This window comes from Cyprinus carpio, unplaced genomic scaffold, assembly GCF_018340385.1.
Source record: "Cyprinus carpio isolate SPL01 unplaced genomic scaffold, ASM1834038v1 S000000001, whole genome shotgun sequence".
Taxonomy (NCBI): domain Eukaryota; kingdom Metazoa; phylum Chordata; class Actinopteri; order Cypriniformes; family Cyprinidae; genus Cyprinus; species Cyprinus carpio.
The window spans coordinates 362552-385819 of record NW_024872754.1 but is presented as its reverse complement, the minus strand read 5'-3'; the positions used below and the strand labels follow the sequence as shown (position 1 = coordinate 385819).

Sequence of the window (23268 nt, the reverse complement as noted above, 5' to 3'; positions counted from 1 at the left end):
AAAATACAAATAAAATGAAATAAAATATTTCAAACCAATAGTAAAGGATATTGACAGTAGCTCTTTACTCACCAGAGACTGTGACTCTGAAGCTCTTGGATCTGGTCTCTCCGCTGGTAAGTATTAGTAGATAGAGTCCAGAGTCTGTGGTTCTGGTGTTTGTGATGGTCAGAGATCCAGTCTGAGGGTCCAGATTCAGTCTGTTTTGGAGTGTTTTATCATCATCAGTGCCATATATGGAGTTGATTTTGATCAGATTGTTGATTTCAGCTATTCGAGTTTCTCCAAACATCCACTGAATCAGATGATAGTTCTGTACTTCAGTAACACTAGTGTTTAGAGAGACAGAATCTCCCTCCATCACTGACACGGACATCACTTCATCTGTCCCGTCTGAAAAACAAACAGGAAATATGACTCTCAGATAAGTTTGATGGTTTTTAATGAGGAAAAAAATAAAATTTTTATTACAATGTGAATCTATAGGCCTACAGAAGTTAATATGTTAATCAAGTCTTTGAAATGGGCCCTTGTTACCATTTTTTTCTTTTTTTTTTTCTTTTGTGATTCAAAAAACGGATCTTGGTTTAAGCAAATATTAACTTGTAGTAAAGCTTGTCATCAGTTCTTCCTATGCTTCATAAGTGTGATTGAATATGTAAGTATGTGCTGCTAAAACAATTGAGACATTTTGCATTTAGTAAACAAATTAATACTGACAAAACAAAGTAGTGTTACTTAGTACAATTATTAAGACAATAGAGAACTTGAATGCATCAAATGAATGCATGTCCTGGTTTTTTTATTTTTATAATTTTTTTTTCTCAGCTATTTATTTATTCATATTGTAACTTGTGTAATTTACATGATTAGATTAACAAGCTCAAGATCAACTAAACTTTTTTTAGTACTAGTTTATAAGAAAGTCACACGTAAGTTAAATAATGTAAGTTGAAATAGTGGACCACAAGTACAACATAAGGGTAAGAAAATAAAAGCAGATTATGGTGTATTTAATTCATAATGGGAATAACAGTGAAACAATGCTTGCAGATTTTTAAGATTTTTAACAGAACCGTATTACTCTATTAAAACTTCACGAAGACACATTCATAACTTACCAACCAGATGCCTCAAGCACAAACAAAACACAAGAAAAGCAGAAACCATAATCCTTGAATGTTTTCCTACCATTCTAATCTAATAACACTGTAAATATCTGAAAACACGCTGTTAGACTGATATGAAGTACAGATGATGGACTGTGACTTCAGCCAAAAACTGCTGTGGTTTTTGCAGTAGGCTATGTTTGTCAGCACTTCCTAGTATGAAATCTTTTTATAAATGATTGCTCAGCATTTGACTGTATTTACTGACATACAGAATCAATTATACCAACATGACAATACATGCACTGTATTTGTGTCAAAGCTGACACTTTCTATGAATTTAAAATTATTCCAGCCTTGTTCAGGGTTTATCTGTGTCTAGAAATGCCCCTGCATGTTTGTCACAGGGTTGTCATGTTTCTGATGCTATAAGGTGTTTGTCCAGTCTTATTTTTTATTATTATAATTATTACTGCAGAACTTATAATTACATACAAGCTCAGGGAAAGATGGCAGTATCTTTAACAATGAACAAACATAATGACAAAAAAACAGAAACCATAATTATAATGGGATGCCGTACATCAATATGATTCTATACACAGGAAAAAAATGATTAAATATCTTTGAATAATCATAAAATTCATATAATCATAATGCATTAAAAAATGCATTTGTTGTTTTTGTTATTTATATCCCTCTGAGATCAAACATGAGAGAAATTCAATAAGAAAAAGAAGAAAACAAAGGAGATTTAAGACAGTTTTGTGTGTGGATGAACAAATTTACACTTAAAATCAAGAGATAAATAACATATTCAGGCGATAACGATTTTGGATTTCATTATAATATATATATATATATATATACACTGTAAAAAGTGATACTCTATATTTACTCAATAAAATTGTGGCAACAGATTACAAGCAATATAATTAATTAAATTTAACACATTAGAATTAATTAGAATTAATCAAATGAGATGCTTACAAGCAATCATTCAAAACGAGTAAAATAACATGAAAAAAATAAGTAAAATGTATACAAAAAATATTGGTTTTGCTGGACAAAAAACGAGAAGCCCCTGGCTGCAGCCTGCATATAGAGGCGGGGTTTGCACATGTTAACCCGCCCCCATACCTACTCTGATTGGTTCGATCGTCTTTTCATAGGCATACATGATAGGAAATGTGTGTGTAGTTGGTGTACACTGTTAAAAATAATACACTATATTTACTTAATAAAATTGTGGCAACAGATTACAAGCAATATTATTAATTAAATTTAACACATAAGAATTCATTAGAATTAATCAAATGAGATGCTTAGAAATTAAACCATTCAAAATGAGTCAAATAGCACAAAATAAATAAGTTTAAACAAAACAAAACAAAAACATTTCTTTGAGAAAGAAAAACAAATCACTATGCTAAGTAATACTATGTTATGCATACCAGGCCAGTAGTTGGCGATTAAGAAACACAGCGCAAAAAAGTAATTCACAAATTCATGTTTTTGTTGCTTACATGGAGATGATACAGGCATAGTGTTCAAAAGCTTGTGTTTTCAAGCCCCCCAAAACATAGTTATTGAAGACACCTGATGTTAACAAACAGAATCACTAAAGGAGCATAATCTACAATCTACATGGTTACCATTACGGTGGTCAGTGTTTGCTTTAGTTGGGCTCTTGACCCTTAAACTTTTAAACAATTTTGTTGATTGCTGTAATTGTGATACAGCAGTTAGACAAGCCAATAAAGAATAAGATCATCTGGTGTTGTTCGTTTTGCCATCATTTGATCTGGATTTCTGAGTTGGTTGTGTCTTATCAACAACAGACGTCCTTTGTCTGTACAGTGTAAGGTCTCTTATTTTCAGCATAATCAGAGAGATTCTAAGAAGCAAATGTTTTAAAACATTTAAAAAAAAAAAAAAAAAATTTTTTATTTCATTTAGGCAACAGACATCAAGAATCAGGCTGAGAACCTCAACAATGGTGACCATCAAAAAGCATGTTGCACTGCATTCTGGGTGCCACCAATCAAAACTCATTTATGGCTCCCATCATGCTTTGCGGCATGAATAAATTATGAGATTAATTGTCTTAAGATTTATTCTTAATATTTTCTTTTATTTTTGATTCAATTTTTAGTAGCTTGTTTTGTGATGCTTACAGTTAGTCTGTTAATCTGAATATGCTGTTCGTCACCATTCTTGAGATTCATACGCTGGTTCTTGATGTCACTGTGTGTCTAAAAGAAGGTTTCCCTTCCCCACTACAATTTTTTTTTCTTAATCAGAATTCTTAAACTCTGGATTTTACAGGAGATTTCAGGTCTTCTATTGTTGAATTACAGGGGCTGCTATATTGAAGGCTAATTTAACTCAGAGAAACAGGCTCTATTTATAACACTCAGGCCAAACAATAATTATGTAAAATCATAACCAATACCACCTGAACAGCTTTACTCTTGGCATATCTAGCTGTTATAATTCAGTTACAAACAACCATACAAAATGTAATATTAAAAAGTCAAGGGTCAAGAGCCCAACTAAAGCAAACACTGACCACTATAATGGTAACCCTATAAATTTACCCTTTTCTCCTTCAGTGATTCTGTTTGTGAACTTTAGGTGTCTTCAATAACTATGTTTTGAGGGACTGAAGACACAAACTTCTGAACATTATGCCTGTATCATATCTATGTAAGCAACAAAAAATGTGAATTTGTAAAAAAGTTGACGTCATGTGCATACATATAATGTTTTCACAGGGTGTTTCATGATCGCCAACTACTGGCCTGGCATGTATAACATAGTATTCTTTAGCATAGTGTTTTTTTTCCGTTTTTTTTTTCTCAATGAAATCAATATTTTTGTATAAATTTTACTTAATTTTTTCATGTTCTTCTAATCATTTTGAATGGTTTCTTGTAAGCATCTAATTTGATTATTTCGAATTAATTCTAATGTGTTAAATTTACTTAATAATATAGGATATACAATTTTAAACAATTTTATTGAGTAAATAAAGTGAATCATTTTTTACAGTGTATATATGGGTTATATGAAACTGTGGGTTATATTAGTACAGTTAAAATATAAAAAACTTAACCCAAAATGTATTGGTTATACTCACAAGGTCAGCTGTTTGTTCTACAAGACCAAATTTCAGCAAATTTCATCATCATCAAAATAGTCGATACCCAAAATAGATAAATAGCCCTGGATAAGATGCAGTAGGCATTTTTGAGGAAAAGTACTTCAAGTGTTGTTTCTATATGATTTTTAGGTGCTGAATCCATTTCTCCCGTATAACAAGTTGTAAACTTCACTGTTTTGGCATAAACAATAAAAACAAAATGGCTGCCAAAAAAATTTTTTTATGCATTTATTGCAGTTTAAACATTAAACATTAGAACTAAACTGTGCATTCTCAGAATATTTAAACATGTAAACAATGAAAAAACAACATTAACATGAAAGGGACAGTTTTTAATGTTTAAATGGCTGTTGTAACTCTGAAATTTCAACAAAATCAAGCAACAATACTGTGATCACAGATATTCCAAAAGTTATTTGTTCATACAAGTATCATTGGACTTTCTGCATTTGCAAGATGCAGTGCATGGATTAGGCTTGCAGCCGCATCGGGCTGACTTGCACCCAGTGGTGCAGGCACAGGTGATTAACTCCTCACAGGCATCTGGAACTGGGGATAGTGACATGAGTTGAGGAATAAGGGAATTCCCCTCTGTCTTCCATCCCATGGTTTCAGGGGGTGGCAGAACTGGCTGCTGCAAGTGGGCCTGCCGCCAGACCAAAGCCTGGAAGTGAGAGCGCTGAATGTGGAAGTAGAGAGCGTCTCTGGTTGGGGGCAGTCTTTCTATTGTCATGCCCTTGACAAACATGCTTGCTCGAACTTCATTGATGTTATCTGCATCCTTTACACCATAGAGTTTGCAGAAAAACTGTTCTGCATTCTGAATGGTGTGGTCACTCAGTTCAGGACCTTTGCCAAGCCCCGATAGTAGATGTGAATACTCTATGAAAACTTCCCAGCATGTCTTCTTTGAATGTCCCGCAATGCATGAGAGCATGGAAACCAGGAAGTAGCTCGAGGACCTGTGGCTCCATCTGCAGTTGTTCCACTACAGCATGAACTGGGACATACTTTCTCTCCTTTACTGTACCTGTCTTCATCCAGATCTTTTGGCATGGCATCATGTGGAAGCGGGCAATCAGCAGTACCAAGATATCGGTGTCTCTTGCAGAGACAATTTTTGATGCTTTGCTTCTGATGCAGTGAAAGATAATTCTTGTGTCTGCTTCTTCATGTTTAGCTTCCAAGCTGTCAGTGTTAAGGGTTGTATTATATGCTTCAACCCTCTCTTCATCGCTGAAGCCACCTGCAGCAACTGTAATCTTGGTGTCTGGTGCTCTCACAGTCAGCTGTTGTGATAGAAAGCGAGCAAGGTCTGCCTTGTTGTCCTCGTGAGCGATAAAGTTCTCCCATATTGTGGGAAGAGGTAAATTTCTGCCCTCAACTGGTCTTCTGATTGCCACCAAGCCTCTTTCATGCCTTTTACGTGTTCCACTCTTGACTGAGTGTGTGTGGTAGCGATCAAACAGAACATCAATTCGCTGGAACTTTGCTCCACTTCGGAGAACAGCTTACACAAAGATGTCTGCCAGGTCTTCAAAAGTCTTTGCTTCTGGTGGCTTCCCAATAGCAATGACCAAAGCTTGACCATCAACAATAAGCATTGATTCGTCTTGTAGGTCTGTGGCACCAAGGTGGTTCAGACATGGAATGTCAGCAGTCAAGACCTTAGTAAGTATCGCCTTTGAACCTGAATGGAGCTGCCCGTTAACTTCTGCTAAAGACAGAGGTACAACGAATAGTTCATGCATTATAATACTTTTGAGGTTGACTGGGCATCCTGCCTCATATGCAGCAATGAGGCGCTGTAGAATGTTTCTGTCTGCCTTGACAGTTTTTGCCTTCCCAGTGATTGGGTCTGACTGTTGAACTTCAAACAGGGAAGCAAAAGTCAAATACTTGTTCTTTTTCAGTTTGTCCCTGAAAGTGACTCTTCTCCCCTCAGATGGCAACAGCCTCTCCTCTACATGTGTATCCAGCTGACTTTGCCCTTTCTGTGTAGCTGTCAACAGCTCATCTTCAATATCCTGTGTGGCAAAGTCTTTGTTTGCAATGTTTTGCAGTGTCTTGGGCAGGTTAGCTGAAAAGAGACCAAATCTCTGCAATACTGCAAGCAAAGCATCTTCATCTATTGAGTCCCGTTTCATTCTGCCTTTTGTGGTTTCATTGTGGGTGTAGTCATCATCTGTATCCAGACCAAAGGCAACTTTTGTGTCATGGGCAAGATGGGATCGGAAGTCGAAAGACAGAGCCCATCTGCCAAGAGCTGAAGATGTCTTTGTGATACCAACAATTCCTCTTCCCTTTTTTCCAATACAGCCTAGCCACTCCTGACTATGATCGGGATCCACTTGGTTGAAGCGATGTAAAGAGTGCTTGACTACAAAGTTTCCAGCCTCAAACTCCTTCTTCACAGGCTGTGGAAGTTGGTGCATCTCATTCACGTAGATGGTCCCCCACCGAGCATAGTTGATGTGGTTATGCCGCATGAAATAGGGCAACATTTGCTGGAATGCACAAAGGTGCAGGTCCCAGATTCCGTCCCTCTGTGCGTGAATGAAAAATAGAAGAATGTGAACCATCTTCATGTAGCCCCACCAAAACATGAAGTTTGGGTTGTTGTTGGCTTTAACCCTCTGAAGTCGATTAACGCGTATACGCGTTTTGGGGTATTTTCTCCTGATAACCCCGAAAAGAACTTAAATTACACTTTCAGTTTTGATCGTACAGATAAGAGCAATACATCAATTGAATCTGTAAAGGGTCTACTTTTTTTGTATACAGACATAATAACAACAAAACTTTGTGCACTTATAAAATAAAGATAACAAACAAGGAGTGCTGTATGCAGCCTTTGTCTGCGCTGATCTTCAGTTACAAACGCGTCATTAAAATGAACTGTAACTCAGTGAATAATCAACACAGAGACATGGGAGAGATATCTATAGAAAGCCTGACATGTCTACTTTTAAACTAACCAAGTGCTGCCGAAAACAAATATTCTGTGATAAAGTAATCCATATGAAAACAACGCGATGTCCGTTTTTCACGTCTCCCTTCATTATCTTCTAATGTGACCACGCCCCTGCGCTGAACGCGCTTTTGAGATGATAATGTTTCACTGAAGCGCGCGGCTTTTGAATACGCCCACACAACAGAAGACAACGCAGCGAGACTGTTCTTCAAGTTTTTTTTATTTTACTGTTTGCTTCGCGATGAGAGGAATAAGACATAATTCACCCCAAAAAGGTCAGTGTACCTTCGTATAATTCGTTTTTTGATTTAATATTGAAATCTGAAAAATGAAAAAACGGCACATTTTTCGTTTTTCATTTGTCCAAACAAAACGAAAAATCAAGAATTCGGCTTCATTTTTTCATTTTTACATTCAGGGACAGAAAACAAATAAACAACTTGAATATTCGATCTCTACATGTGGGTGGGAATGAAACGCCCCTCTCCGCTGATTGGTCAACCAAACATTACGACACAATAAGAGTCCTAAAACATAATAAGAGTCCTCCGCTTCTACGGATTCTTAACGTTTATTTCTACTACATTTTATCTCTTTCTCTTCATCAAACAGCCAGATCAAAGAATATCTTGACACAAACCGTACCGAGGCAGAGCCTTTTGGTCCTTTGGAACACCGCTTGTTTTATTATAGTATCCACCTATTAAAATCTGTCTGGCAAAGCTGCGCGACGCTGCAGCGCGGGGAGAATATAGCCTATTGTAGCGAAGCGCTCTATCAATTTATGTGACCATGTAGTCATATAACTTTTGTTTTAGACAATATGCTGCATTTTGGACTATGGAGGAACATAAATAAAATGACAGATATGAAAATATATGAAAAATTAGCACATCTATTATTTTTTCTATTTTGAGTTTTATTCATAGAGCACTTTATACAAATTTAGGAAATCATTTGTTGTTATCCCACTGGCATGGGACTATTTGTTCGTCAGAGTGCTTGTTTCAGTGACTGAATTTAGTGAAATGTGAATTCGACATCATGAATTGAACGTAAACTCGTTTGAATTATAAGAACATATCCAAACCCTAAAATAAGACTTCGAACAATAAACCAGAGATCTGTGTAAGAAATTAACTTTCCCAGAAGAGGCACCTGATTTTTTTTTACCTTTTACCTTTTGTATGTCATCTTTAATGTTATATTCTTACTTCAAAACGACCTTAAGAGAGTTTTCTACGAGTCATTTTACGGTCGTTCGTTATTGTTTCACGTGCATTTCCCAAAAATGCACTTAACGCAATTACACATAGCTGTGCTTTACTTAGGAGTCGCTATCCGTTTGTCAAGTGCTGAAATGTCCACGCTCGTTTATTGAAATGTTGACCTAATAATGCTGTGTTCCAGGCAACTCGGATATAATAACAATTATATTATATTATTATGGTATAGTCTATAATAGTATACTTTACATAATATACTTTTATACTTTTCAGGTCCAATACATGGCTGGTTTTCGTGCACGTCAGCAAGTCATTGACAGACCCCCCCAGTCTTTGAAGCATATTTCCTACATTACTTATTTTATTCATTTTTTTTGTTCAATCATTTAATTTAGATGTATTTTTATTTTTTTCTGCCCTTTTTAATTATTTCATTTATAAAAACAAAAACGAGTAATAACGTGTACAGTAAAGTACAATCAAACCATTATATTATAATCACATTGCACTTGAATAAAGTTAAAGGTGTAATCTGCCGATTGTCCTGCAGGTGACCGCATAAACCTGTCTTCTTACGATGCACTTAGGGCTATATTATAACTCCAGAGCACTCGTAGATCTATGATGAATTTCAAGTGCTACTTAAGTTACGATGCGTTTGAGAAACAGACTGTAATATTAAGATCAGTAGTACAATCGTTTTTATGAGCTTTTGGGAAAGCATCCCTGGCTGTTTGATGAAGAGAAAGAGATAAAATGTAGTAGAAATAAACACGTTAAGAATCCGTTGAAATGTAGCACTCTTATTATGTTTTAGGACTCTTATTATGTCGTAATGTTTGGTTGACCTATCAGCGGAGAGGGGCGTTTCATTCCCGCCCACATGTAGAGATTGAATATTCAAATTGTTTATTCGTTTTCTGTCCCTGAACATAAAAACGAAAAAATGAAGCCAAATTCTTGATTTTTCATTTTGTTTGAATGAATGAAAAACGAAAAATGTGGGTTTTTTTTTTTTTTAATTTTTCAGATTTCAATATTAAATTAAAAAACGAATTATACGAAGGTGCACGGACCCAAAAAGATGTGATGTGGTTGAGGATTTGAGATTTGGATTTCCTCAGAAAAAAAGAATGAACCACTTTATCCAGCAGAGATCATAAACATGAGTAAGTCTCTTTTTATTTATTTATATACTTGTACTAGTTTTCACATAACCGTGTAAACATTTTACTAGTTAGACTTTTTCCAAAGACTTTTTCCAAACTATAATTCCTGACTAAATGTATAATCAAGTGAAATATTATGAAGTTTCAATAACAATATACACTACTGTACCATTCAAAAGCTTGATGTAAATAATATAAATGTACCAATAAATGTAACTGTAACAAATGTAATAAACAATGCTGGTCTTTCAATTTATCCCCCCTAAAAAACCTGAAAAACAATATTCTCAGCTCTTTTCAACATTAATAATAATAATAATAATGATAATAATAACAATAAATGTTTTTTTTTTTTTTTTTTGTAGAAAATAAGATTGTTAAAAGGATTTCTGAAGGATTGTGTGACTGGAGTAATGATGCAAAAAATTCAGTTTGAAAGACAGCTTTGATTGTTTCTAATAAACTGTTTAACTGCACTCACAAGTGAATATTAAATTATGTTGTGGGATAATTAAATATATTCTAAATAAACTACAAACATAGAATTATACACATTTATTTTGTCCTCACATTCTTTCTTGTAACTATCTCTCTCAGTGACACAGCTGACTGAATGGCTCATTATGCAGGCCTTTGTCTTCTCAGGACTGTCATTTTGTATTATTGACACACTGTTTTCCTAATTAATGTTGTTCAGTTGCTTTGACGCAATCTTTTTTGCACAGAAACCAGTCCTCAACAACAACAAAATCCACCACACCACTCAGGTGTGAATTCATGATAGTTGATGCCTACTCGCATATGACTTTTACCAACAAAAAGTGTCTTAGAAAATTTAAATCAATATATTGTTTTCTGTAAGTGAGTAAACAAGATGATTTTCACATCATTTAGAAAAAAAAAATTCTAGGCTACAACACAGCAAAAAATCCAGAGTGAAATTAACTCTGCAGGGAGTACATATGAGACCACACTCAAGAGTGTGAAAGTGTTAAAATATGAGTGTTAAATTAACACTGAAGCGGAGTTAAAGTTAATGAGATAATTAAGTGATTAACTGAGTGATGATTGACCATTATTGACGAGACCTGATGTTAACGAGCAGAATCAACAAAGACGAAAATCACTATTTTAATGTCACCATTATAGTGATCAGTGTTTGCTTTAGTTGGGCTCTTGACCCTTAATATTTTAAAGTCAGATTTTGCTTGGCTGTTGTAATGGATTTATAAAACAGACGGGCAAACAAAAAATATTGGTTTTCCTGAATCACTGAGTTAAACTTTCATTCTTGATTATTGCGGCTGAATGATTCTTCAGCATAGGATTACCAGCATTTTAAATACAATCTGTGGAATTTCTTAAAAGTTATTTGTTCAGAAAGCTTTCAAATGAGTCTTTCATTTAGACATGCAAACATCAAGAATCAACCTGTGAACCTCAACGACGGTGACAATCAAAAAAGCATGTTGCAGGAGACTTGTGTTGCAGTGCATTCTGGGTGCCACCAATCAAAATTCATCCATGGCTCCCATGATGCACTGTGGCATGAATAAATTATTACCTGAATTGTCTTAGTAATTTCCTTTATGGTTTAGGCTTTAGATAAGTTTGGTGATTCAGGTCAAATAATTACTATGTAAAAACATAACTAATATCACATAATCATGTTCTTATTTTTGCTCATCTCTTTATTACAACTGAGTTATAACAGCCAAACCAAATCGAATTTTAAAAACGTAAGGGTCAAGAGCCCAACTAAAGCAAACACTGACCACTATAATGGTGACATAAATTTTTTTTGATTTTTGTCTTTGTTGATTCTGCTTGTTAACATCAGGTCTCGTCAATAATGGTCAATCATCACTCAGTTAATCACTTAATTATCTCATTAACTTTAACTCTTCTTCAGTGTTAATTTAACACTCATATTTTAACACTTTCACACTCTTGAGTGTGGTCTCACATGTACTCCCAGCAGAGTTGATTTCACTCTGGATTTTTTGCTGTGAAGCTCCAGTTCTCAAAAGTCCCGGGAACCAATTTTCTGTATGTGTTTTATTGCCTTATTCAAGTGATTTAACATTTTTAGTTTTTCACTAACCACCCATAACATTTTTTTTCTCAAAAACACAATCATGTACATACATGCTGCTCACATATTATTATAGCCCAGTTTGTGCTGATTACAGTGAGATTAGACTTTAGCCATTTAGATATTTATAAGAAACTGAAAAAAGCACAAATGTCAGGGCATGACAAAACTTCTCCAGGCCCCAAAAATACCCTTAGACTCCAGAGGGTTAATGTAGGCCTCTGTGACTGCTTGAAATTCTTCAGAAGCAAGCAATGTCACAAGATCTTCTACAGGGCTGTTCTTTGTCTTATCCAGTAGTTCATTAAGATCACGATTCCTATCTTCCAGAAAGCTAAGCAGCTGAGGCAACAGGATCCTCCACATGGCCTGCAGAGTGATTTTGTGGACTCTAATTCCTTTGTTGTAAGACTTCCCTGCCATAACTTGCTCTGCAGTTTTGGGGCCTAGTAGGTTGCCTTCAACCGATGCTTCCAACAATCCAGATGATTGGACGTGCTTGCCGATGACTTCCATGAATTTTAGGGTAATGTGCAGACCACCTAATCTGACAACAAGGCAATCCAGATCATCATTTGCCCACTTCAACTCCATCAATTTACAGAACAATGCTTCATCCACTGTGATAACAAAATGATGCTGCCCTAGTTTTCTGGCCACATGTTTACATCTCAGCATAACAGTATTCAGTGTATCTAGGTCATGAGCAGGTGCCTGGATAATGGGCATGTAACCAATGCTTGTCATTTCAGGTGACCTTTCACTGTGATTTTGGTTAAAGGTTATCCAGCCTTGCTTCATGTCTCCATCCATGACGCTTGAAAAAGAATGCCATGTCTATGGCAGTTGCTTTTGCAATTGATCCATTCTCATCTGATTTTTTGAACTACTCCTTCTTTGTATTTTCTGTTGATTTTGGACAGGCTTTACTTTCTCTAATTCCAGCTGGAAAAAGCATCTCGGTCACCTCAGGGACCTGAAGGCTTTCCGTTTTTGATGGTCTCAAATTCTTCATCATCATGTCACCTTCCGGACCACGTTGCCATGCTGCCATCTGTGTAGCATGGAAGGTGTTCTTGCCATCAAGGGTTGAATCATTTATGTCAATGTTGTCACATGTAAAATGTGTGAATCTGCCAGGTACAAAGTTAACTGCTCCTGTCACTGAATCCATGGTTTGCAGGGTTTTTTCTGCCATACACAGCAAAATCCCCAGTGTTAATTAAACACTCTGAGTGTGGACACATATAAACACCGAAGTAGTGTTAAAAGTAACACTGAAGCAGTGTTGAAGTTAATGAGATAATTAGGTGTTTGATTGAGTGATGATTGACTATTATTGAAGACACCTGATGTTAACAAGCACAATCACCAAAGAATAAAATCACAATTTGTGTGTCACCATTATAGTGGTCAGTATTAGCTTTAGTTGGGATCTTGACCCTTAAGTGGTTAACTTTAGGTTTTGTGTGGCTGTGGTAGCTGAGTTATAACAGACAAACAAACCAGAGGAAATGTGGTCATGTGTTGTTTGTTGTGTTTTGGGTCTGAATACTTGAGGTTGGATTGTCTTTATTTATTACATAAGTTAAATGAAAAATACAAGACCTTGCATTTTTGCCTAATCAGACAGATGTTTTTAAAAGTTACAGCTATATAATAAATAAATAAGTTTTTATTTAGACACACAGACATCAAGAATCAGCGTGAGCATCACAACAATGGTGACCATCAAAAAACCATGTTATAGCCAATAAAAACTCATCATTTTTGCAGTTTTTATGTTAGTTTTTAGTATTTAGTTTTGTGATGTTCAGAGTTGATCTGTTTATCTGAATATGCTGTTTGTCACCGTTGTTGAGATTCATACACTGATTCTTGATGTCTGTGTGTGCCTAAAATAATAAATCTTGAAAAAGAAATCAGAACAGTTTGCGAGGGACTCTTACAAAATGTATAGCAGATACAGACTTTTTCACTGTGGTATCAAAAGCTGTTATATTCAATCAAGGAAATATAACTCAGAGAAAAGTCTCTGAATGAATTCAGTGATTCAAGGCACATAATGATTACATTAAAACATAATCATCACAACCTTATGACTTTCACTCTTGGCTTATCAGTCTGTTATAACTCAGTTATATCAGCCAAACAAAATTTAATGTTAAAAAGTCAAGGGTCAAGATCCCAACTAAAGCAAACACTGACCACTATAATGGTGACACACAAATTGTGTTTTTCTCCTTTAGTGATTCTGCTTGTTAACATCAGGTGTCTTCAATAATGGTCAATCATCACTCAATTAATCACCTAATTATCTCATTAACTTTAACACTGCTTCAGTGTTACTTTTAACACTACTTCGGTGTTTATATGAGTCCACACTCAGAGTGTTAAATTAACACTGGGGATTTTGCTGTGTAGCAGTATCAACCTGCAACAGACTGTGATAGCTGATAGTGTGCCCTGCATTGTGAAACAGTTTCACCACACTGTTGTTTTTTTTTTTTTAATGCAGTGGTCTATTGAGATTTTGTGTTATTTTGCTTCCTTAACTTGAATTCCTTTAGATCAGTGCAAAGAAAATACACAATAATACAAAGAACAACTGTTAATTTCACTACACTTTGTCTATTCGAATCTGTGGATTTCAATTCCGATATAAAAGTTTAGATTATGCAAATTAGCACATATTTAAATAGATAATGCCTCATTTGCATATGTAAACATGACATTTCAGAAAACTTTTAATACAAAAATGTTTGTCTCTATGTAAGTGAAAAACTGGAAAAGTTTTATGGTGATATCTATAACTTAAAAATTTTACCCTATCCACCTGTAGTGTTTAGGCTGTGAAAAATGCACCTATTGTTTCGATAACAATTACAAGAAAATGGGGCCCTTATTTCAATGTTATATGGTGGATCCTTATTCAGGAGACATTGAACTTTCTAAAAATGTGGTATAACAACTTTTCCTCAAAAATGCCTACATGGTTACACAATCCTGAAAATTCAGACCCGACTATTAAACTTACACAGAAGAAGCTTCGTTCCTGTTATTATTAGTTTGACTCTCGCAGCTCTGCTTTGGTTTGATTGTAGACCGTGAGTGTCATATATGCTTTTATAAGACGTTTCACCACAGCAGTATATCTCTAACCACTGCATGTGCTGTTTTTATATAATTACCTCCAGTATCAGATTAATGTTGATGTCCAGCATTGATTAGTCTGTCTCCAGAGCTGAGATCACATGACCTTCTTCTTCATGTATATAGCACCTTTGTATTCAAACTGAAGTCCTTGAAATCAGCCTTATTGCTCTTATAGCAAAAAAGATGGAAAACAAAAAAACACTTTTGTTCAGTTCTAGTAGTGATATGATACAGCATGTGTTGTGCTTTATGTTGTTTTATTAAATTTGATAACAGCATTTGGACCAATCAGACACAACTACTTGTTATATTTAACAAATAATATCTAACACCCCTCATCTAACAAAAAGGTCTATGGACCCTTCCCCCAAAATGCAACTATCACCTCAAAAAAGGCAGAACAGGCCTCTGGTTCCATAGCAACCAAAGGCACACTATCTGATAACACTAGGTTTATGATGCCCAGGAATGTGGCAAAGTAACTCTTAACATCTCGGTTACGTATGTAACCACGGTTCCCTGAATAGGGAACGAGATGCTGCGGTGATGTCACCGTATGGGAAAACCTCAAGGACTTTCACTGCCCGTTCTGTAGTTCAGCTTTGTTCCACCCATCAAAGTTGAGCAAGATCAGAACCCATTTAGAGAGCCATTTCAATCGTGCAGTTATCCATGAAGGTAAAATGTTCAAACATTCCCTCAGGAAATGCAATTGGAGTTAAAATGTGCATTAAAAGCAGAATGTATTTTATGATCAGTTCCATTTGAGCAGTGAATCAAAGCTCTCTGATTTGTTTTTTGAAAACCAAACACCTAATTCAAATTTTGGGTATACATAATTTACAAATTGAAATATATGATCTATTCTATGTTCTTGTTATACCATTATAGGGTATACCATTCACAGATGTGGGTTACAATGCCGACCACAGTTGCATTACCACTGTATCCACTGCCAGTCAATGCTGTTACGTAAATCTGATTTCATTAAACACTTGTCTTCGTGCAAGGAGAAGCACCCTGACATAACCAGCACAATCCCAGCTCCGACAGTGACAACCATCCCATCTCCAAAAAGATCAAGTTGGCAGTTCCAACAACAGCAACCAACACCATCCCAGATCCAATTACAACCACCACCACTCTGCCATCAACCCCAAGTTGAACAGATGCAAAGGGTCTGTGTGAAGACAAAACTAAAGAAAAAAGTGTCCCATATGCCACCATCTCATGCATAAGACAAATTTAAAGAGGCACATAGAAAGGAAGCACACAAGAAAACGAAAGGACATCACAGCAACCTCCCACCTTTAGAATGAATGTATATCGATCTGGAGAATGGAATTTATACCGTCCACAAATCATTTCATGGTACCAGTATACCTCTGCATGTTCAAAATAAGATATGGGGGGAAAATCAACATGTTTTCTGTGAATCCACTGAGTGCCAGGTGAACATGGAGTTGGCATAGAGGAGTGGGTTGAAAGTAGGGATGTCAAATTTCGATTATTTCCATGATCGATCGTCGTTTAAATTAACGATCAATTAATCGATTAATCGTTAACCATAATGCTGCAAAATGCGTCTGTTGCAGGCACGCAGTCACCGACATGACGGGATGTTCAAAAGCCACACGCGCACACAAAACGCTTTCTCGCTTGAATTAAAGGGGTTTTAGTCTGAATAAAATCCTAGTAGCAGGATTCTAAAATAAATAGATGTGATTATGATGATTTCATAACATGAAGAGAGCGCGACATACTTTTGAGGTCATTTTACTTTGTTGACCGTTTCCTATCCTGCACGGAGACCGCTGAACGCGCCTCTTTAAATGGTTTTGTGGTGCTCGTTGTTGTATTTTAAAACACAATTGCAATGTTTTCAACTGACATTATGGCATTTAAAATAAAATTATCCCAAACGTAACTGTGGCGCGCGTGTGACTGCGCTGCACATTAAGTGAACTGCTTACATCGGTGCTGCTGCAGCAAAACACTGTTGCTCACATTAATTTGATCCTGTTGGATTCTGTCCTAGAAAATGTCAGATTTTTAAAAATTAAAAATCCGGCATACAGTGCATCAGATCGTGACAGTGCGTGCGTGCGTGCGTGCAGACGAGGACGAGCGAGCGCGGCTTTGGCTAAATTTATTTGGAGGTTATAGCTCATGCCTCATTAGGCATAAATCAGAATGTTTCCATATTCGCAATGCATTTGAATGTTAAACTATTATTTATAATGTAAACTAGGCTTGTACTTTACATGCATTCGCATGTAGACGGAAAAGATCCTCTTCTCATGAGCAAAAACATCCTTGGCATAACAGCAGAGTGAACCAGTATACTGCGGTGTATTTAAACTGACCAGTGTAACCTTTTAAATGTTTAGTTGACTATTTTATTTTGATAATGAACAGACTGCGATGTAAGTTTGAATCGCTAGAATATAAGTGTGCAGCAGGCTCCGGCGCGATCTAAACAGCTGAGACATAAAAAAAAATAAAAAAAAACTTTTCCGCAAAAGTGTTTAATTTCATTTGTGCACACTCACAATAAAAACAGAAGATTTGTGCTCTTGTAAAATAAAGCAAACAAACAGAATGCGTTGTCATCCTTTTTTTTTTCTTTCCGTGAACTTGTGGAGCGCAGCCACACTTCTTTTTTAAATCCGTTATCTTAATTATTGAAGTCAGATATAGGCTATTTCAAATATAAAAAAAAAAAAAATTGAAAAAATTGTTATATTTATTTTGGGCCTATTACTCATATAGGCTATACATTTTCCTTAAAGCATCCCATTTTGTCCCAGGGCTTGAGAACTTGTGCCCTAGTGAGGTCCATGCAGAAACTTGTGAACGATGGCGTCACCGTTTAGAGACATCAGTGAATGCGCGTGGGAAAACGTATTGTGTCGGTCACAGCGCCTATTAATCGCTGTTTTGAATCCAGCAATTATTTATTTACAAATTATAAGCTCTGATTATGACAAGTGTGGTATAAAAGCTTTGTTTATTAGAGGAATAATAGGAAAATGTTAGATCGCGACGCGAGCTTGCCTCTGGATGCCGTTCGAGCCCATAGTCTTCATTTACGCGGCTTTGTTCTGGTTTGCCGGTTAGTCACGAATTTCCACAAATTCAATAACATATAGGCATTGTTTCTTTTCCTAAATCTTCACAGTCTAACCCTCTAATTTCGCAGGTTTATTTTATTATCTTTCACTTTTAATAACTGTTTTCGCATCTCTTACTGTGGTAAACATGGGAAGGGAAATTAAAGATTTCATGAATTAAGAATTCGTTCGATTTATTAATTTGTTCCCTTATTTCACTTAAATCATAGGCCAGGGAACAAAATTAATGAAACATGGACAATAGCCACAAATGAATAAGTCGTAGGAACAAATTAACAAGTTTGTAGGAATGAATAGACTACCTGTCCTGTCACTGTGTCCCGCAGCCCTGCAAAGCGCACGATATGAAACAGTTATCTGATGAAATGACTTAGTTACTACATTTCTATTGCTTTTTATGTTGAAGAACTTTTATGTTGTTTCTATTTCAATGTACTTTAAAGTTTAAATCACATTAAAAGCTTAATTTGTACATTGTGAATGAATGATGATGCTTTTATATACCGTGACCGTCACTCACAGCCGCTCGCACGCGTTTTGCGCATGAGCCGCACGCAGTCCAACATTAAATCGGTTAACCGACCATCGACAGCCTTAATCGACTGCATCTCTTATCGACAATTAATCGATCATCGATTAATCGTTGACATCCCTAGTTGAAAGCATATCAGTGCATACACCTTAAGTCAATAACATACTGTTCATCCTATGCTTCCTTTCCTGTACTGAGTGAAGATACACTAACTGAAATGGTGAAGAGCAAGTGGTTTGGTGAGGATAAAAAGAAGGTTTGCCTTGCTCTGCAAAACCTTGCCAACAGCAACCATGTACCTTTGTCTGTGTACTGCAAAATTGGAATGCCTCAGTCAGTTGAAATACATCTCTATTTATGAGCCTACAGTGTCATATTACAGTCGATTGGGAAGGGTCATTGTGTCGTATGACACAAAAAAAAATTCATGGCACTGTCCTTGTCATCGGACAAAGAGATCATGCGTACACAAATATATATAGGAAAATGGCACTTATTTCAGACACACCCGTGAACTTTTCAGAAAAGTGCGGAGCACTGAGGAAGTGGAAGTCCTAACATCAGCAGGGGATGAAAAACAGAGATGATGAGGCTGATCTGGGTGACATAACGTATCCACCAAAAGATGACCAATTGAAAGTCATGGTCCAGTATATTCTGAAGAACAAAAAGTTACCTGTTGTACTTCCTGAACTTTTCGGCTTCCATCAGTGGGAAAAGGAATACCCAAGGCATCTAATTCCAGAAGAGATGATGTGCCAGCACTGCCCTGGCAATGTACCCCTGAGTGACCCGGTCCTTATTACACAAAAGGCGAAAATCCTCACCAGCTCACGTATTGTTCAAGGTAATTCCATAATGTATATTCATTATTATTATTATTATTATTATTATTATTAAAATTTAAATCTGCTATGGGAGATTTGGGATACTTTTAAAAAATCATTCAATGTTTTGGAAACTGTGATTTTTGTTGAATCTTTGAATTTCCAGATGTTTCTACCTACTGTAAGTCTTGTCATCAGTGTGGAGCCTACTTTCGCTACCAAGAGTGGAAAGATGGCATACACAATTTTAATGATCGGATACTCCTTGACCTCCCTTTATGCATAACTATTAGGAATATGCTACAGGTATTTTGTATCTTAATTTAAGTATAGTCTGTAATTCAGTCCTTTTGTGGGGGAAATGTACAGTTAAAAATGTATGGTATAATTGTTTTTTCATTATTATGTTTCTTTCTTAGGTCCATACTGCTGTCAGCAGAGTGGTAGAGTATTTGGAAAGGACTACAGGGGTGCAGTTTCCCTCAGCTGATACGATTATGCAAGGATATCTTCACTTTGAAGCTCTTACAGAACATGACTATGAGTATTCCTGCGTGAACTGTGGGGACCATCCACCAGTTGTCATCATGGACCTCCATAAGAAGGGGGCCTTCCATTTGTCAGGTAAGCATGCTTTCATTGAAAAGTGTTATCTTCTAGTATTAATTTTCACCCAAATACACCCAGAGTTTCACACAGCTTTTAATTTCTATACACATTTGACTTCTATGTAATGTTTTTACATTATTTCTTTAGTAAGTGACCTTTCACCACCCCCAGAAGACTTCAATGGAGAGGTTGATATGCAAATTTTTTGGGAGGCACTTTCATTGGAGAGGATTGGTCGAGGATTTGTAACAAGTAATTCAAGCAAGCAAACAATTTCTGAATATGTTAGCCTTTTTTTAATGACTGCAAAATTGTGTGGCAAACAAACAAAGTAACATGGACATAGATAGATAATATGTTTACATTTATCACTATGTAAATATTAAGCTATTTTAACAATTATTTGTTGTTATTTGATGTCATATTTTCAAAGGTCAACAAAAAAAATCCATTTACAGTCCCACCAAGTTATCACTTTTGGGCACCATGGATAGGTCCAAAAACATGTAGATCAAACCATGTCCTTAATACGGAATATCAAAAAGTCCGTCCTCCAAAACCGGCTGAGGTCTCTGAAATGACAGTAACAGAGGACCGCCTAAGAGAGGAACTATACGAGCAGAAGGTAAAAACACAATTCATTAGATTTTCTATTTTTAGTTGCCATTATTTTCAAAAACATGTGTCTCCTCATACATTTAATTTGTTTTATTTTATAGGTTCAGGTGGTTAGGAAATTATGTAAGGAGTGTGGGTTAGATTCGTCTGGATCACGAGCTGACCTCCTTCTGAGATTGTCAAATGAAATGAAGTCAAGGCAGACATACGACAAGGTTTTTCAAAAGATCTGGGCTGCTTCAGGTAGGCTACATTTTACATAGTTTACTTTGTGTGTGCTAGCATTATTTTGAAGGGTTTGCCCCTGGGTGGAATAACTTCCAAAGGTGCCTCTCTTTAATTATCTGACTTTTATTTTCAATGTACTCTGTACGGATGAAGCCCTTTTTAGTTGGTTAAACAACTTTTTTTTTTCCCCATCTCAGGTGGTTGGGCTGTAATTATGTGCCCATGCGGCATTGTGTAGAGCATAAAGTGTAACATTCGAGCAGAAAGCCCACGTGACTTTGCAGACATGTTGCTTTCTTGGAAGCACATGCCAAATGTTATCATATATGACTTTGCACGTGGGTTAGCAACCCACATGAATCTTAGAGAACCAGAAAGTTTGCCTTTCAAAACCCTTTGAATGACTGTTAACCCCCCCAACTCCAGACAACATAGCCAAAGCCAAAGATGGGAAACTGAAGGTCTCACTACCTTGGCTGAATTGTAAAAAAATGATTCCAGACCCTGAAGGCCATCCAGTGACTGTTTCAGCAGAGCATTATGCTCTGTATGACCGGTTCCACGAGGACAATACGAAAGATCCCCGTGATGTCCTGCGGAAGCTTTGCACGGTCCCACAACTGGCTGGAAAAGTAAACAGTCAAGTTGCAGAACAGCTATTTTCCAGAATGAAGAAAAATAATTACTTTTTAAACATGGCTTTACCTTCAACACATCTGTTCCTTATGAGGAATATTATACACCCATCATAACACGTACAGAAATGAACAACATCTAGGCAACATAAAAAGGGCTTTTGGAAATGATGTCACAATGAACAGGCACAGCCAGGCAGTGTTGGGTAATTATTTTTTTTTTCTTTTTAAGCAATTCTGTTTTAAATGCAGCACATTTATTGCTCAATTTTGAAATAATTATTTATTTTTTTAGTAAATCCAGTTTCCCCAGAGAAGGTCTCCACTGTTCCAATGGGCATTGATGTACCAACTGGTAAGTAATGAGGGACTCATTCTGCTCTTCTCTTGTCAAATTCTTAATTATGTTTTTCTGTATGACAAAAGGCTTATGGAATATCAGTGCTAAGAACTTCTTTCATTTGATGAGTTAACCTTTTTTTGAACATGGACTGACCTGTATGAATAGGAACACTTAGCCATTTTCGGCTTTAGTTTCAGCAGAGCCAGTGCCCAAGACAGCATCCCTTGACACTCCCAAGGGAGCTCCCAAGACTGCGCCCAAGCCATCGTTCCTCACTGCGCCAAAGCCACCACCTTTCGGCTTCTCAAAACTGTGTAAGCCCTGGGAAAAAGAATTGAATCCTATCCAGGACAAACTGGTAAGCTAATTAATGTGATTTGTTTGCTATGCCTCAAACTATTATCTGATTGTTAGTTATGAGTGTAACAGATATTTGATCTATGATCTGTACAGGCCACACCGCACAGTGTGCATGTCACCCACTGTGTAATTGCACAGTGTAACCATGATATAGTGAAAGTTTATCATCTACATGTTTTTAAGTCTTTCTGGTTTAAATATTAAAGTCATTGTAAACCATCCGAATGCAAGAATATTTGCTCCTGTACTAATAATTGTTATTTCTAGCTCAGCTATGTTCTGGACACGAGACGGCCTGGAGCAGAAATTATTATAAAAGAAGGGCCCACATGTCTCACCCGTGAAGAGTTTTGGAGCCTAGGGTTACAAAGAGACATGGATTCCCAGGTGCATAGTGGGAAGCTTGTAAAAAATAGGAGGGGATTAGTCATTTTTGTATTTTTTTTTTTTTTAATTTGCTTTGGTTGTTTTCTTGTAGATTGGGAATGCCTGCTTCAAACTGATTCATGAAGCAGCTCAGCCACATGTATGTGACATGTATAGAAACACAAGATTAAAGCCTAAATTAACATAATATGTACTGTATGTTACTGTATTCTCTCATATTATTGTCTACTTTCAAAGTAGTTACATGCTTTCAGTGTTTTTTTTTTTTTTTTTTTTTTTTTTTTTTTTAACGATAGGGAAAAGACATATATATAGAGGACATGTACGTAATTCCTACATGGAAGTGTACACCAAAAAAACATGGCTGTCAACTTTCCAGTGAGTATGCATAAAATAAAATATGTATGTGGTTACAGAAATGTAGAACTGCCTAATGACAAGACATTTGATTAATGTTAGAAGGATGTTGACATGAAAGACTTGTTGGTGTTTCCAGCATGGACCAACTCAAATGGGCCAGAACACACTTCGTTCTCTGTGTAAGGGATTGGTACTGTTACAAGATTCTAGATAGTACATGTAGTGGTAATTGTTAAATCATGAAAAGTTCAAACTGTCAATTCCAGCTCTACTTTTTGTCCTAATGACTCTTAAAATGTTGTGTATCTTTTACCAAATATCACATTATAGATCATGAAGC

General features: G+C 36.3%; 1 pseudogene; it reads left to right on the top strand.

The window, feature by feature from the left end:
- The first annotated feature begins 19131 nt into the window (after nucleotides 1-19131).
- Nucleotides 19132-21595, top strand: LOC109048498 (annotated as a pseudogene).
- Nucleotides 21596-23268: the final 1673 nt, after the last annotated feature.